We start from the raw sequence: 14,135 nt of genomic DNA on the forward strand, positions 1-14,135 counted from the left end.
ACAGCTTGTGCTGTAATGGTCATAATCCTTCAGCTGCAGAGATAAAAACCGGTGAGGCAGTAAGGGCTGCCTTGTCTTGGCACTGTCTATAGGAGGAAGTCACCTCTCAAAGGGTGTAATTATTGGAATTGATGCAAAAAGAGGCCAGGATCCTGATTCAGCAGAGCTTTAAGACAACTGTGCATTTGCCAGAGGGAGAATAAAGGAAGCACCATTAATACACTCCTGTTTTACAAGATAGGAAACAACTACTAGAAATTCACTAGGGAGCATCAAGACACTTCAAAACAATATTTCTGCAATGAATCACAGGTATTAAGAAGAAGCAATCTCTACTAATAGTGGCATTTCTCCCCTTTTAGAACAAATGTGATAATAAATACTGAGCGCTGTCATGTTGTAGCTGCAGCAAGTTAGCAGTAGAGTAGTGCTTAACTCCAGGGATTCACAACAGCTAATGCTGATCCCATGCTTTTAACCATTAACTCCAAAATTAAATATCTAGTCCTCTATGTTATCTTCCTTCAGCTTAATGTTATGAAATAGCTTTCAGGAATACAAGCCACAGAAAACATCTGTAGGCTGGTGGTAAACCTAGCTATTTAAAATAAAAGACATTGAAATGGCAGTAATCTTTGACCTCAATAATTTCATTTAACTGTGTTTTAATACACAATACAATCTTTAGGTTTAAATATATGAAAGATATTAGGGTAATCTACCCCACTGATTTACACTGAGATTCATGCAAACCACAGTAAACAAAAATACTGACTTTTTTTTTTTTCCTTTCACTGAATTGTATTAAAATCAGAGCTAGGTCTTTCAAACAGTGTTACAAATAACTCCTTGAATGGCCAAAGATCCAGTGATGCAACAGTAAAACAGTCTTAATTTTACCAAGTGAAACTATGAGTTTACAGTAAAACTGTACACTATGCACACTGTTCATGCCAATGACAGTTACCCTTCATTGGTAAGTGCTGAGTTCAATTAACTTAGGTGTCAAAAATCTCGTACCTCTTTCAGAACACCCTGGGATGTCTCCATCTCAGATAGTGCTCCTCTGCAGCAAAGCATCATTCACATAATCAACTCATTTCCCCTTTCCCTCCTAAAAACACTCCAATTTTTTTTCACCTTGTGAGGTTACAGAAAAGAACTAGAAGACTTTATGCAAGATCTGGTAACATTAAAAAAGCATACCAAACCAAACAAACAAAAAACCCACAAACAACACACACACACAAAACCCCACACACCAGTATCACAAGGATCTGGAAGAATACAATTGCTGCCATCTCCTTTGTGTGAATAGCCCTACAGTCACACCCCAGCAGTGTCTTCTCCCAAAGAAAAACACCATCATTTATTGTCTGTATGATTGCTTTCTAAATCACAAGCCCTGCCCCAACTCAGGCACAAGCCTTTGTGGCAGCCAGCACTGCAAAGCAGCTAAGCCTTTGTGGCAGCCAGCACTGTAAAGCAGCTAAGCACAGTACTAGCACCTTGTCTGCTGTCCACTTTCAGTACTCCTCAAATCCTTCGCGTGCCTGAGCTCCCCTGACCTACTATCCAACACCACGAACATGCCCAAACCCAAGCTTTTCCTTCGCATTGCCAAAGCCACAGGATCACCTGGAAGCATTAGCCATTGCCTAGCCTCTTTCGTTGTTTGCACACAAATGCAGTAAGCCCATGTTGTCCCACACAAAAACAAACAAACAAACAAACATCCTGCACTTCATCTCTGACTACCTTCTCACTTCCATCCAGCTGAGCATATTCTCTCTTTCTTGGGCTGAAGCAGAGAAGCATGTAGGATGTGACCAAAACCAACGGGAACATTTCCCCACTCCTTATCAGCACAGCTCAGTTTTTCCATCTTGAGTAACCCATCCTCCTATCACAGGAAAAGTCAAACGGAACAAAATTTTTTTTAACTTAATGTCACCTATAAAGGCAACTAATTCTTGGCTGGGTTGATCTACTATTACTTACTAATGAAAACGCACTGAAAAATGCACTGAGAAGCCCAAGTACTACTCCAGAGTGGGAGCGATTTATATACAGTTAATCCCACTCTAAACAGAATCAGACATCAGAGATAGCAAGGGCCTTGGGTAACTTAGTACAATCCCCCTATCTGTCCACAAATCACTGGCAAGGATGTGGTGAACTGTAAAAATCTAAGCATTCTAGCCCCAAAGTTAGAGCTACATAGATATTGCATCACCAATAAACCTACAGCTATCACCCCTCCCTCCAGAATGCTTTGCAGTAACTCTCTACTCTTACACTTCCTTTGATATTCAGAATTTGCAAATGTTAAACTTCATTTTTAACAGATTCAGCTTGAGCAGTATCAGTCTCTGTGGATGTTATACAACCAATACAAACTCAGGCAAGTCTGTCAATGTGGGGTTATGTGTAGTTTGTTAAACACTGTTTTCAAAATCAGTTCTAGACAACTTGCATCAAGACCTTAGATACAGTGAATTACAGGAGAAGTTCAGGGAAAAATCAAAATGTGACACTGCCCTATTTGTTTACTTGGCATATTAGACAGCACTCCAGGCAAAAATCCTAGCTCAAGCAAAGTCCAGGCAAATTTGTCATTCACTCATTACATACAAATTTACTATGTTCTTACTCCAGTTCTTTTGTCTGGAAGTGTCTGTCAACACACATCCCGCTCACTGAAGAGTACAGTAAAAGAGACAAGGCTTGCTGCATGAACTGGGACATACCCCTGTCTTTCTCTGCTTTCAATTTCCCTCTCTGTAAAAGAAAAAGACCCTCCCTCTTACATGCCCCTCATTTTTGAGACTATATTCTCTGTTTTGATCATTCATAAGATATGTTGCAGTCCTGGAGAGTTTTCCTTGTTCAATGCTTAGTCCAACAGGGCTAGACTGGAATTGAAGTATCTAGCTATGACTAGAAATAGATAAAAATTATGCATAGTCCCACTTGTGAAATGCTAGTTCTTAAACAAGAAATCCACATGGGTAATAACTTGTTCTTACTTACTCTCTTCCTAGTATTTTGTATCAACCATTCAACTGGGTGCTCTACAGAATCAGCAAACACAATACAATGTTAAAACTAAGAAAAGACTTATCTCTGACTCTATGGATCAGTACTCTGAGACAGCCAAAGGCAGAAGAGCCACCTATTGGGGCACGACTTCAGAAGACAGAAACACCAATTTAATTTACCTAAGACAAGCCCCACTCCCATAAACTCTGCCCTTACACTTTTGAAAGGTCTTGGAAGGATACCCTACTGAAAATTCCTGTTGTCTAGAAATATCTTCAGTTCTCCTATGCAGCTTCCAAGTTCTTAGGTGGGGAAAATATTTTGGATAAGGAAAATATTTTAGCTGGTGAAAATGCAGCACCTTTTTAAACATTACCCCAAAATAGAAGGAGCGTTGGGTGTGTTTCCACCCCTCAAAAAAAAAAAGTAGCAGGAATTCAGATACTTTTTGTCTTGTGGAAGACTATCAACAAACTAGCAGAACATCAGCAAGATCAACACCCGTGAATTATTGACAATCAACTGATTGTTATCTTATTTTATTCAGGCTGTTGAAACTCGTATTTAATAGCAGCAGCATGAGGTGCCATACAAATCTTGAAGAAAATGGAGTGTTTAACATACTTCTTCCAGCCTTCAGAGACATCTGAATCTCTAAATCTCCCTTAGAATTATCATGCTGGTGTCTCAGGCAAGTGCCTCTAAACAAGGGAAGGTGCCCCAATGGACCTGTTGTTTATGAATACAGAAGGACGCATGGGTAACATGTCAGTTGGAGGTTGCCTTGGGCATAGCAAGGCAATGATTGTGTTTTCTGTTCTTAGAGATGTAACGAGGGTGGTCAGCAGAATTGTTACTTTGGGCTTTTGAAGGGCAGACTTTGATCTGTTTAAGAGGCTGGCTGGCAGTCCCTTGGGAGACAGACCTGAAGAGCAAAGGAATCCAGGAAGGCTGGTCACTCTTTAATAAGGAAATCTTAGAGGCACAGGAGCAGGCTATCCCCGTGTGCCAAAAAATGAGCCGATGGAGAAGAAGACCAGCCTGTCTCAATAGAGAGCTTTGGCTAGAACTCAGGAATAAAAGTAAAATTTATAACCTTTGGAAGAAGGGGCAGGCTACTCAGGAGGAATACAAGGATGCTGTGAAGTTATGCAGGGAGAAAATCAGAAGGGCCAAAGCTCAACTAGAGCTGAGCCTGGCTACTGCTGTTAAAGGGAATAAAAAAATTATTCTATAAATACATTGGCAACAAAAGGAGAACTAAGGAGAATCCCCACCCTCTAGTAGATGCAGGGGGAAACATCGTGACAGAAGATGAGGGAAAGGTTGAGGTACTAAATGCCTTCTTTGCCTCAGTCCTTAATAGTCAGAACAGTTGTGCTCCAGGTACCAAACCTCCAGGAGCCAGAAGTAAGGAATGGGGAGCAGAATGAAGAAACAATAACCCAGGGTAAATGGTTGGTAACCTGCTGCACCACTTTGACACACACAGGTCTACAGGGTCAGATAGGATTTATCCAGGAGTACTCAGGGAGCTGGCAGAGATGCTCACCAAGCCATCTTCAATTATTTATCAGCAGCCCTGGCTAACCAGGGAAGTCCCAATTGACTAGAAGTTGGTGAATGTGACGCCCATCTACAAGAAGGGTTGGAAAGAGGATCCAGGGAACTATAGGCCTGTCAGTCTGACCTTGGTGCCAGAAACAGTTACAGAACAGATCATCTTGAGTGCCATCACACAGTATACACAAAACAACCAAGCCATCAGGCCCAGTCAGCATGGGTTTATGAAAGGCAGGTCCTGCTTGGCCAACCCGATCTCCTTCTACAACAAGGTGACCCACTTAGTAGATCAGGTAAAGGATGTGGATGTTGTGTACTTAGACTTTAGTGAAGCCTTTGACACCACTTCCCACAGCATTCTCGTGGAGAAGCTGGCAGCTCATGGTCTGGATGAGTGTACTCTTCACTGGGTAAAGAACTGGCTGGAGGGCTGGGCCCAAAGGGTTGTGGTGAACGGAGCCAAATCCAGTTGGCAGCCCGTCACGAGTGGTGCTCCCTGGGGCTCAGTATTGGGGCCAACTCTGTTTAATGTCTTTATCAACGATCTGGATGAGGGGATTGAGTTGCACCCTCAGTAAGTTTGTAGATGACACCAGGTAGGAATGTTGATCTGCTGGAGGGTAGGAAGGCCATACAGAGGCATCTGGATCAATAGGCTGAGACCAATTGTATGAGGCAAATTGCTTTCTATAACTATCTGAAAAGAGGCTGTAGCATGGAGTGTGTTGGTGTCTTCTCCCAGGTAGTAAGTGATAGGACATGAGGAAATGGCCTCAAGTTGTGCCAGGGGAGGTTTAGATTGGATATTAGGAAAAATTTCTTCCTGGAAGAGTTGTCAGGCACTGGAACAGGCTGCCCAGGGAAATGGTGGAGTCACCATCTGTGGAGGGGTTTAAAAGGCATTTAGACAAGATTCTTAGGGACATGGTTTAGTACTAGAGTTACGTTATGTTTGGACTTGGTGATCTTAGGGATCTCTTCCAACTGAAATGATCCTGTGATTCTAAGCTCATCAGAAAGCACACAAGTGTCAAACTCCCCAGAAGCATTTCAGGCTGTCCCAGTGCCTCTTGGAATCCAGATATCTGCAATAACCAATGGTAGGTCCCTGCCTCTCAGCTACTGAAGTTACAGAGTCATAGACAGACCAACATATAATAATATTTTTTTTGCTCTTGTAATGACTGAACAAATTTGGCTCTCCACCCATCCTTGCTACAGATTCAGGTGAAAAAAAAACCTGCACATCTTGTTTTACAATAATTTGAATAACAGCAATGGCTTTTCAGCACAAAACCAAAAGGAGATTATGGCAGTATTAGAAAACATATGTAAGTTACTACAGCATTTACCTAAAATGCAAGATCTGCCTGCAGACAAAGAACTTGAGTCAAGATCTAACACTTCCCAGGCACATGCACAAACCATTCATCCAGAGGCTCTCTCCTCCAGAGGTGGTCTCAAGTTCAGCACACAGACTACCACCATCACCTCCAGGTACTACTGGTCATCCTGTTCTGGATCCCAACACACAGGAAGGATGCTTTCTTTCACTGCTGAGTATTTCCACTCCAGCAGTCCTTAGCAAATATCTAGATTGGCAGCTAGTCCTAAGTGTCAGTAGAGATCTTTAGTTGCTTCCACACTTCACCAGACTTGCATTTGTCTCTAGCAGGTTGGTAGTGATAAGCTCTGCTCTAAAGTATTGCCTGTATTACAGCTATTTGCAGTACTTCCTCTATATCCTAAAGGATGGCCCTCAAAACGTAAGGAGCAGCAAGGACTGACAACTCTGAAAACAAGCCCCAAGCTACCTCAAATGCAGAGCTATCACTTGTGTGCATCTGCAGGTACCCAGACAGCAATTCTAATGAATCAAAGCATGTGAAGAGGCTTCTCGGTCCTGAAGGAAATATGCACAGCAGTAGAGCCAGTTACTCAAACCTCTAACCCCAGATGTTATGGATTTCTACTCCTCCCACCTTTGGACTTTCAGTACTTTACTGTCTCTGCCACTGAAGCTTTGAACTGATTTGTTCTAGTTTTGCTTGGTTTTTTTTCTCTATAGTTATTTCAAGCAATATCCCTACGCAAAAAGAACCAGCTCACAATCAGTTCTCAAAAGGAATGTGATTAGGGTAATGTTGCAGTAGGTTTTAGAAACTGCCAACATCTCACACAAGAAGTTAGCTTTCATGTTTCTCCAGACATGGTTTCCCCATCAAAAGAGACACCATCAGAGAGGGTGAGAAGAAAAGCAGCACAGCGGGAAACATTTAAAACAAACAAACAAAACCAAAACCACAACAAAAAAAAAAAAAAAAAAAAGAAAGAAAAGAAGAAAAAAAGAAAAAAGAAAAAAAGAGATGAGGCAAGTGAGTGAGCCCTCTTGTGAAATGCTTGTATCACTTCAGGAAACCAGCAGCCTCCCACCTAGTTTCTTCTCCATTTGAAGTTACCCGTCTCTTGATTCAGAGAACAAGAGGGGAGGAGATAGCATTTTATTGCTTTGATAGCAGATGCACTCTTGGAAGAGGGAAGAGAATAGCACAGGGCAAATATTTTTAGAGACTGCACGGTCACTTATTGGCACTGAGCTTGGCATCAACTCAAGAGAACCCTGAGCTCATATAAAGCCTTGTTCTAGTCAAATGCTCTTTTAGTCTGGTTCATATGGGTGTTATGCAATTCTTCTGTTAGTAAATAAAATCTCACTGACAACTTTCCACCAGTGTCCCAAGACAAGACCCAAGCAGGCCACTGACAGATATTTACTAAATTCATTTACTCCTAGTTTATCCAGGACATTAGATGGTCTTTCTAAAAGGATATATGTGTAGTTTTTGGCATTTATTTCTTTTTTTTTAAATAACACACACTAATCTGCAACCTGCTGAGACTAAGAAAAAAAATAAAAGATACTACAGCTTCTACCAAAGTAGCACTTACTCCACTAGACTACAAGTGGCCTGTATCAGTTCTGTAATAACCATGCTCATACTCACTACAAAAACAAACGGGAGAGTTTGTTAAGATCCTGAAATGCTGATAAAGCAGAATTTAACTAGCCTTCTCACAGAAACTTAAGAATGTCACAAGTGGCAACGGCTAACTGCAGAAGGCTTGTGCTGCCAAACGCTGTGCCAGAGAAAGCAAAATCTTTCGCCTGCTCTGTTGGAAGTTTGAGGAAGCACAGGTTCCTGGTTAACAATTGATACGATTCCGAAAGCAGAGTTTTTGTGTTGTTGTTTTTCGGGTTTGTTTTTGCCTTTTTTTTTTTAAACAGCTGCAGAAAAAAGAAGGCTGTTTTACGTCCCCGCTGCCAGGGAAGCCGCAGTCCCGTTGATGCCCGTGGGGCAGGAGGCGCGGCTGGCGGCGGGGCGGTGAGACCCCGGCCAGGCCCGGACAACCGCCGGTACGCCGGGGAGCCCGTTAGCCAGCTCTCCCTTCCCCGAGCTCCCACTGAACACCTCGGAGAGAAACCGCCTCACACGGGTACCGAAACAACGCCGTCGCCACCTTTTCCTACCGAAGCGAGGTAACCGAAGGGTCCTCCCGGGGGTGGGTTTAACTCCTGTCAAGGCCCCCCGGAGAGCGGGTGACGAGGCGGCAGCGCTGCCCCCGGGGCTCGGCCGGACCCGCGGTGTGAGGCGCCGCGCGATGCCGCCCCTGAGAGACCCACGGAGATCCGCTCACCGGCGGGTAGGGGCATGGGGGGCTGAACCGGCGCCGGCCGGACCGTACGGAGGTGCTACCGCTCACCCCCGCGGGCAACTGTCACCCTCGCACGCATCGAGAAGAGAGAAAGAAAAATTATAAAACTATAAATAAAGTCAGTGAACAGTCAGGCGGCAACGACTCATGTACGGTGCTCCACACCCCCCATCCGGTGCTTCCCACTCCCCCACACCGGGAAAACCGGGCTCTCCCGACAGCGCCGGGGGAAGAGGGAAGTTTCCTCCTGTTGCACCGCGCAGAGGGCTCCTCTCAGGCATCGCCGGGGAAGCGCCGGCGGCAGTAGCCCCCGCGGCCGGCTGCGGAGGCGGGGGCAGGTGGGCGCCGCAGACAAAGCCCCTATTCACGACGCCCGCCGCCGTGCGCGCGTGCACGCAAATTCCCCCCCCAGCCCACGCCGCCTCCCGCCGAGCCGCGCTCACCTCATGGAGGAACCGCGTCCCGCTACGATCGCGTCCGCCGGCAAGAGCCGCGCTCCGAGCGGCGCCGCTGCTGAAGGGCGGAGCAGAGCCGCCGCGCGCCCCGGGACACTCGGCGGTTCCGCGCGGATAGGGCGGGAGGGGGTGGGCGTGACATCACTCCGCGGCCACGTGACCACAGGGGCTCCATCCCCCGTCCGCCCCCCCGCGGGGAAAGCTTCGCCCCCCCACCGCCCCCTCCCCTTTCCCCGCGGGGGAGGGTCACGTGGCGGCGCACGGGGTTCCCGCGCTGGGGAGCGGGGTCTGAGGGGAAGGGGTGACAAGGGGGGAGGTGTCACCTGCGGCGGGCCGGTGGGAGACGCAGCCGGGAGCCCACCCTCCCCGCCCAGGGCCGGGTGTGTGTGGGAAGGGCGTGCGGGGAAGTGGGTGTCGCGTCCCTTCTGCCTCGGGATCTCTTCTGGCCACCTCTGGAGAAAGCTGAGGGGAAAAGAAGATGCCGAGCTTCCCAAGGAGTGCAGGTGCTTCAGCACAGAAGAGATGTCCTGGGCTTCAGTGCCCTCCTAAGCTTCACCTTCCTCAGACCTCTGCAGAGGAAGGACTACTTCAGAAGAAAGAGAAGTGGGGCGCTTCTTGTTTAGTACCCAAATTAACGAGTGGTGTAGTGTTTGGTTATGCAGGAGCTTAGAGGCTGGAGAATCGCCAGTGGGCTTTATGCCTGTGCCAAGGTGCTGCTTCACTGGATGTGCTCCAGAAGTCCCCTTTCTGTGCAGGCCCAACTCCTTTTCTCGAAGTCGAACCTCCAGAGAGTCCTTTCTTGAGTTGTCCGGCAAGCTGATGGCAAACCACCCCAACATCTCACCAAAAAGATCACAGTTGCCTTCACCTGCGGAAGGAACTCTGGACACCTCACCTACAAATTGAGCTGGTGAGCCTTTGCCTGCCACTGCACCACAAGAGTCCTGCCAGAGTCCTTATCCATCTTCCCATCATGTCACATCCATGGGCTGGTCCCACTCACCACAATCCCGTTCTCTGCTTGAGAAGGTCTCCTTTAATCTCTGTGATCGCTCTTATCTTCTCTGTTCTCAACCGTATCCACACCTTCTGAAGTGGCAAACAGTACAGGGAGGAAATGAGCACTTCAAAACTTTAGGTCATTATTGTAATAGTGGCAAGTATTGTTATTAAACAAATACACTTGATTATCACCAGAAGCATACTTTCCTCTGCTAATCTGCACCCCTTACCTTGGCCAATTTGTTTTGCATGTGTTTTACTTTCAAGAACAGTCGTCGTTGTGCCAGCGCTGTTTCCCCTCTTTTTTCTTATATGAAAGATACACACCAATGTTAATCTAATAGAGTTAATGCTGAGAATTTGATTCACACAAAACCAATAAACACAGGAAAATGAAACTTTCCCTGCAATGCTAGCTCGGCAGCTACAAAGCGTGTTGCAGTTATTATGCAATTATTTTTCATTCCAGTTATTTTTTAAAGCCAAATATATGTGTACAGTATGGTTAGAAAGTCTCTTGCCTACTTCTTCCAACACCAGCAAAATTCTACATGATCATATGTAACTACATGAAAATGATTTAATATGCAAGTACTATTTCTTACGTTTTGAATAGTTTGGCCTTGTAGGATTTTTATTTCATTTCTCAATGCTAGCATATCATAAAGATGCAGTTTGGGCATGTTTTCATGGGATGCTGACATATAATGACACATGAATAATAAATAATACATTTGGGCTACGGTATTATAAAATATTCCGTTCCTGAGAAGTGGGAAATACCAAATTCACCAGTTCCCAGAGAAGTATTGGTCACTGTCTCATAAACTGTGGGCCAGGATAAAGGCTTTGGGCTTTGTAGTGGCAGCTAGCTTAAATGCATTAAACCAAACTGATCTGACAGAACCTCACTGCCCTCTGGGTTAGCCTCCTTGTATGGAAGACTGTACTTTGATCTCTTCTGAGCCCCCTTTTGGGTACCTCTCCAAGGCCAGGGCATTACCTTTCATTCAAAATACCGTTATGTAATTTCATGGCTGAAGCCACTGTGGGCTGAGCACAAGACTGGGAGTCAGGAGGTGTCAGTGATAGTTGTATTTGTCCACCTGTGCTTCTATGGTCTACCGGCAAGGTGAGAACAACTCTTTGAGAGTTTTATTAAATGCTCAGCGTGAGCTAATAGATGTTGTTGGTAAGACGGAGAGTCAAATTTGCAAGAGGCATAAGCTGGAGTACATTCTACACAGGCAGCTTCTCTCAAAATCTGAGTATTAGCACCTCGGCAGTGTGACTCCCTTCCCTTACCCTGCTGTTCCTTTGTGCAACAGACAAAAGGCGAGGATGGGAGATGCAGAGGATATTCTTTTCTGCTCAGTCTCCTGCAAAAGCTGGGACATTGAGCCAGTTTTGACTTTGAGCGGCTGCTCACCTGATGCATTCCTAGCTACTTCTCCAGAAGGGACAGGTCTGAAAGTGGCTTAAAGATGTCTTAAATCACACCTTATCACTCTGTTGCAATGTCTTGATAGCATCTGCTAATTAGCTTACTTGGCATCGCTAATTTTTTAATTTTTTTTTTTTTTCCTGCTTCTGGCTACTGCCTTCTGCACAACACAAAGCACTGGTCACATCTCCACCTAGAAATCATTTGCCAAGGAAATCACACTCCTGAGCTGGCTGATGCTTCCCTGCTATTCTTCAGGTAGCTTAAACCTGTTCTACGAGCAGTGACTACCCCATTTTCTCTTCCCTCACTGAACCTGTTCTGGTCTGATTATTTCCTATCTGAATATAGTTTGTTTTGTTAATCCTCACAGTTATTTTTTGCTGAAGGGCAATTTAAAGAAAGTTTGCTTTTAGAGTTTGAGACATTATTTTGCTTCTCGGCTGTTTTTTGCGTACAGTAATTTTCATTTTTTTTTTCACCCTCTGTGACAGATATTCCCCATAAATGCAAGAATCTCTGTGGTAACTAGTAAGAGATTTTAAAAGTGTTGTTTATATCTGCTCCCGCCAGAGCACTTTCTTTTTTTAATAACTTGTTAGCACAGAAAGGAGGTACTTAATGCCTCTTCACAATATGGTATGTTTCAGAAAAGTTGGTTGGGAATTTTTCTCTTTTGCTGTTTCCTTGCTGTTTGCGTAGCACCAGAAATGGGCCTGATGGAATCAACACAGGAAAATACTAAAGACTTCAGACAGAGGAAAGCCTGCCTAAGGACTTCTTTTCCTTTGAAGTGATCTTTCAAAGGCTGAAGGAAAAATCCAGAAATAGTTGCAGGGAATTGTCCAGAATATTTAAACATGCACTTGTTAGTTGGATATTTCCTCTGTTTTCACCTGCCTTCCTTCTTCCTTGTGTTTTTTACATCTATGCTCTCCTCTTCACAACTTTCTGCATGGACCATCAACCTATGACACTCGTTTGTCCTCTTCACAGTCCTAGGTTGCATTTGTAGAAAAGCTCCAGAGAAATTAAGTTGTTTTACCTTTGAGATTATTTCTGTGCCACAAGGCCCTGCTTTGCCGTGGCCACAAGAGCCACCATGAGGCTGGTCTGCCCTCAGCTGGGCCCTGTGAATCTGAATATTCCTTCTCTTCCATAGGAGCAGAAATTGGGAGCCGAAGGAGGAGGCCAGGCTGTCTGTGTCACTGTTGCTAAGTCCTTCAAGGGTTTCGCAGAAGAGATTGGCTGGACCTCCGCCTACCTTAGAAAGCAGCCTTACTTGGGTGTGACTGAATGGATCAGTTCCAGTTAGGAAGGAGAACAGTGCTCCAGAAATGTAGCTTACTCTTCTCTCTCTACAAGGGGAAGGACACTATTTGCCTCTGGATGTATTTTTCATTTTAGTTTGTAGCCACTGGGATATACAAAGGGAATTAATGCAATCCTTCTTAACTACAAAGAGTAAAAATCCTCTTATTTCTTCCTTTCACTTTCTCACATTATTATGGAAATGCGTGCTTTCGTGTTAGTGTCTTTGATACGAATGTGCTTTCGGTAGGTTTAACTAGGAGACAAATAATTTCTTGGCCTTTTCACTAACATCCAGTGTAAAATAGATTTATCTTATGTATCTCCCCTGCGGGGACCACAGCTTGGAGCTGCAAGGCAGTGGGCTTGATGACCTAATGCAGCTTTCCCATGGAGACTCATTCTCAGAATTATTCCATAACATATTTAATTCTTAAATTATTTTAAAAGCACGAGTCCATGGAAACAACAGAAGAGGATTACACACTCCTTACACAAAGAGATTGTGCCTGAAATGGCAGTGCATCTATGTGAATAATTAAAAAAGGAAAAAGTGCTTTATTTCTTCTTATAGAAAAGCTCAGGAACCAGAAAGGCAACTGTCCAAACACGCAACAAGAGGAAGAAGTAAAGAACAAAGCTTTGTTAAAAGCCTATCTCAGAATCAACAAGGCATGTTTCAGGTCTCTATACCATGAATTAGCTGGTTTTTTTTTTTTTTTTTGTGTAGCATCCTCAGCTTTGTTATTTCTAACAAGAGTGCTTTGTTCTCATCTGCATAGCTGCTCTTACGTGGGGCCATGGGAATTCTATGCATCTTGTGTTGCTCCACTTTCCTCCATTCTTCCATGAGTGAGAGGAATATTTGCTCTCTGCTTGGCTCTACAGATACATCCGGGGACCAAGACCACTCATGAGAAAATTCCTTGCTTCCCAGGTCCTGCACAACCTAGAGGCTTCCTCGCAAGCTAGAGGATTGAGACCTCTCAAAAGCCTGATGGGAACATCTGCGTGAAGCCACCCACCAGACTACCAGAGGCCACGCAGATCACACATTGCAGAGAGCTCCACAAATGTAAGGAGCTCTTTGAAGGCATACTGCTGAAAGTCCTGAAAGGCCAGTTGCACAAGAACAAGCAGGAAGAAGATGATTTTACTAATCTGAGGATCACTAAAGAGTAAAATCTCTAGTATTCAATAACATGCGAGAGCACCTTGATTATATTGTAATAGCAGAAAAGTCAAAACAGTTCCCACAGGAAGAGACATTTATATGCCATATTTACTCCACACCATACTGGGAGTTGCTTTGTGTTTACTTTTGCTTTAAGGTTTCTATTCCATTCAGGATTTGTAAATCAATTTCCTCTTCCCATTCAAACCAAAGAAATCCACATTCCTGCATATTTTATATGAGTATTTGCATTACAGAGAAACCAAACACCTTGCAAATGACATTTCAGACTGCCTTTTTTTTTTTTTGTCTTTGTTCCTTACAAGATTTCTTAATGTACTTGGCATCTGCAAGCTGAAACTTCACTTCTGTCCCACGCTGTATTCCCATGACACGATTTCTGCTGCTGATTTTGTTGTGGAGGTGCAAA

General features: G+C 44.5%; 1 protein-coding gene across 5 annotated transcripts in view; it reads right to left on the reverse strand.

Annotated features, from left to right (window-relative positions):
- The window catches only part of RAI14 (retinoic acid induced 14), an 88,720-nt gene extending 79,803 nt beyond the window's left edge, over positions 1 to 8,917 (reverse strand). For 4 of the 5 annotated variants that reach the window (XM_065860610.2, XM_065860609.2, XM_065860608.2 and 1 more), the window contains exon 1: positions 8,763 to 8,912. The gene's annotated coding sequence lies outside the window, so the exon portion shown is untranslated. Of the gene's footprint in view, positions 1 to 8,762 lie in introns of all 5 variants that reach the window. The other variant, XM_065860607.2, reaches the window with a different exon arrangement.
- Positions 8,918 to 14,135: the final 5,218 nt, after the last annotated feature.

This window comes from Patagioenas fasciata, chromosome Z (genome assembly GCF_037038585.1).
Source record: "Patagioenas fasciata isolate bPatFas1 chromosome Z, bPatFas1.hap1, whole genome shotgun sequence".
Classification (NCBI taxonomy): Eukaryota; Metazoa; Chordata; class Aves; order Columbiformes; family Columbidae; genus Patagioenas; species Patagioenas fasciata.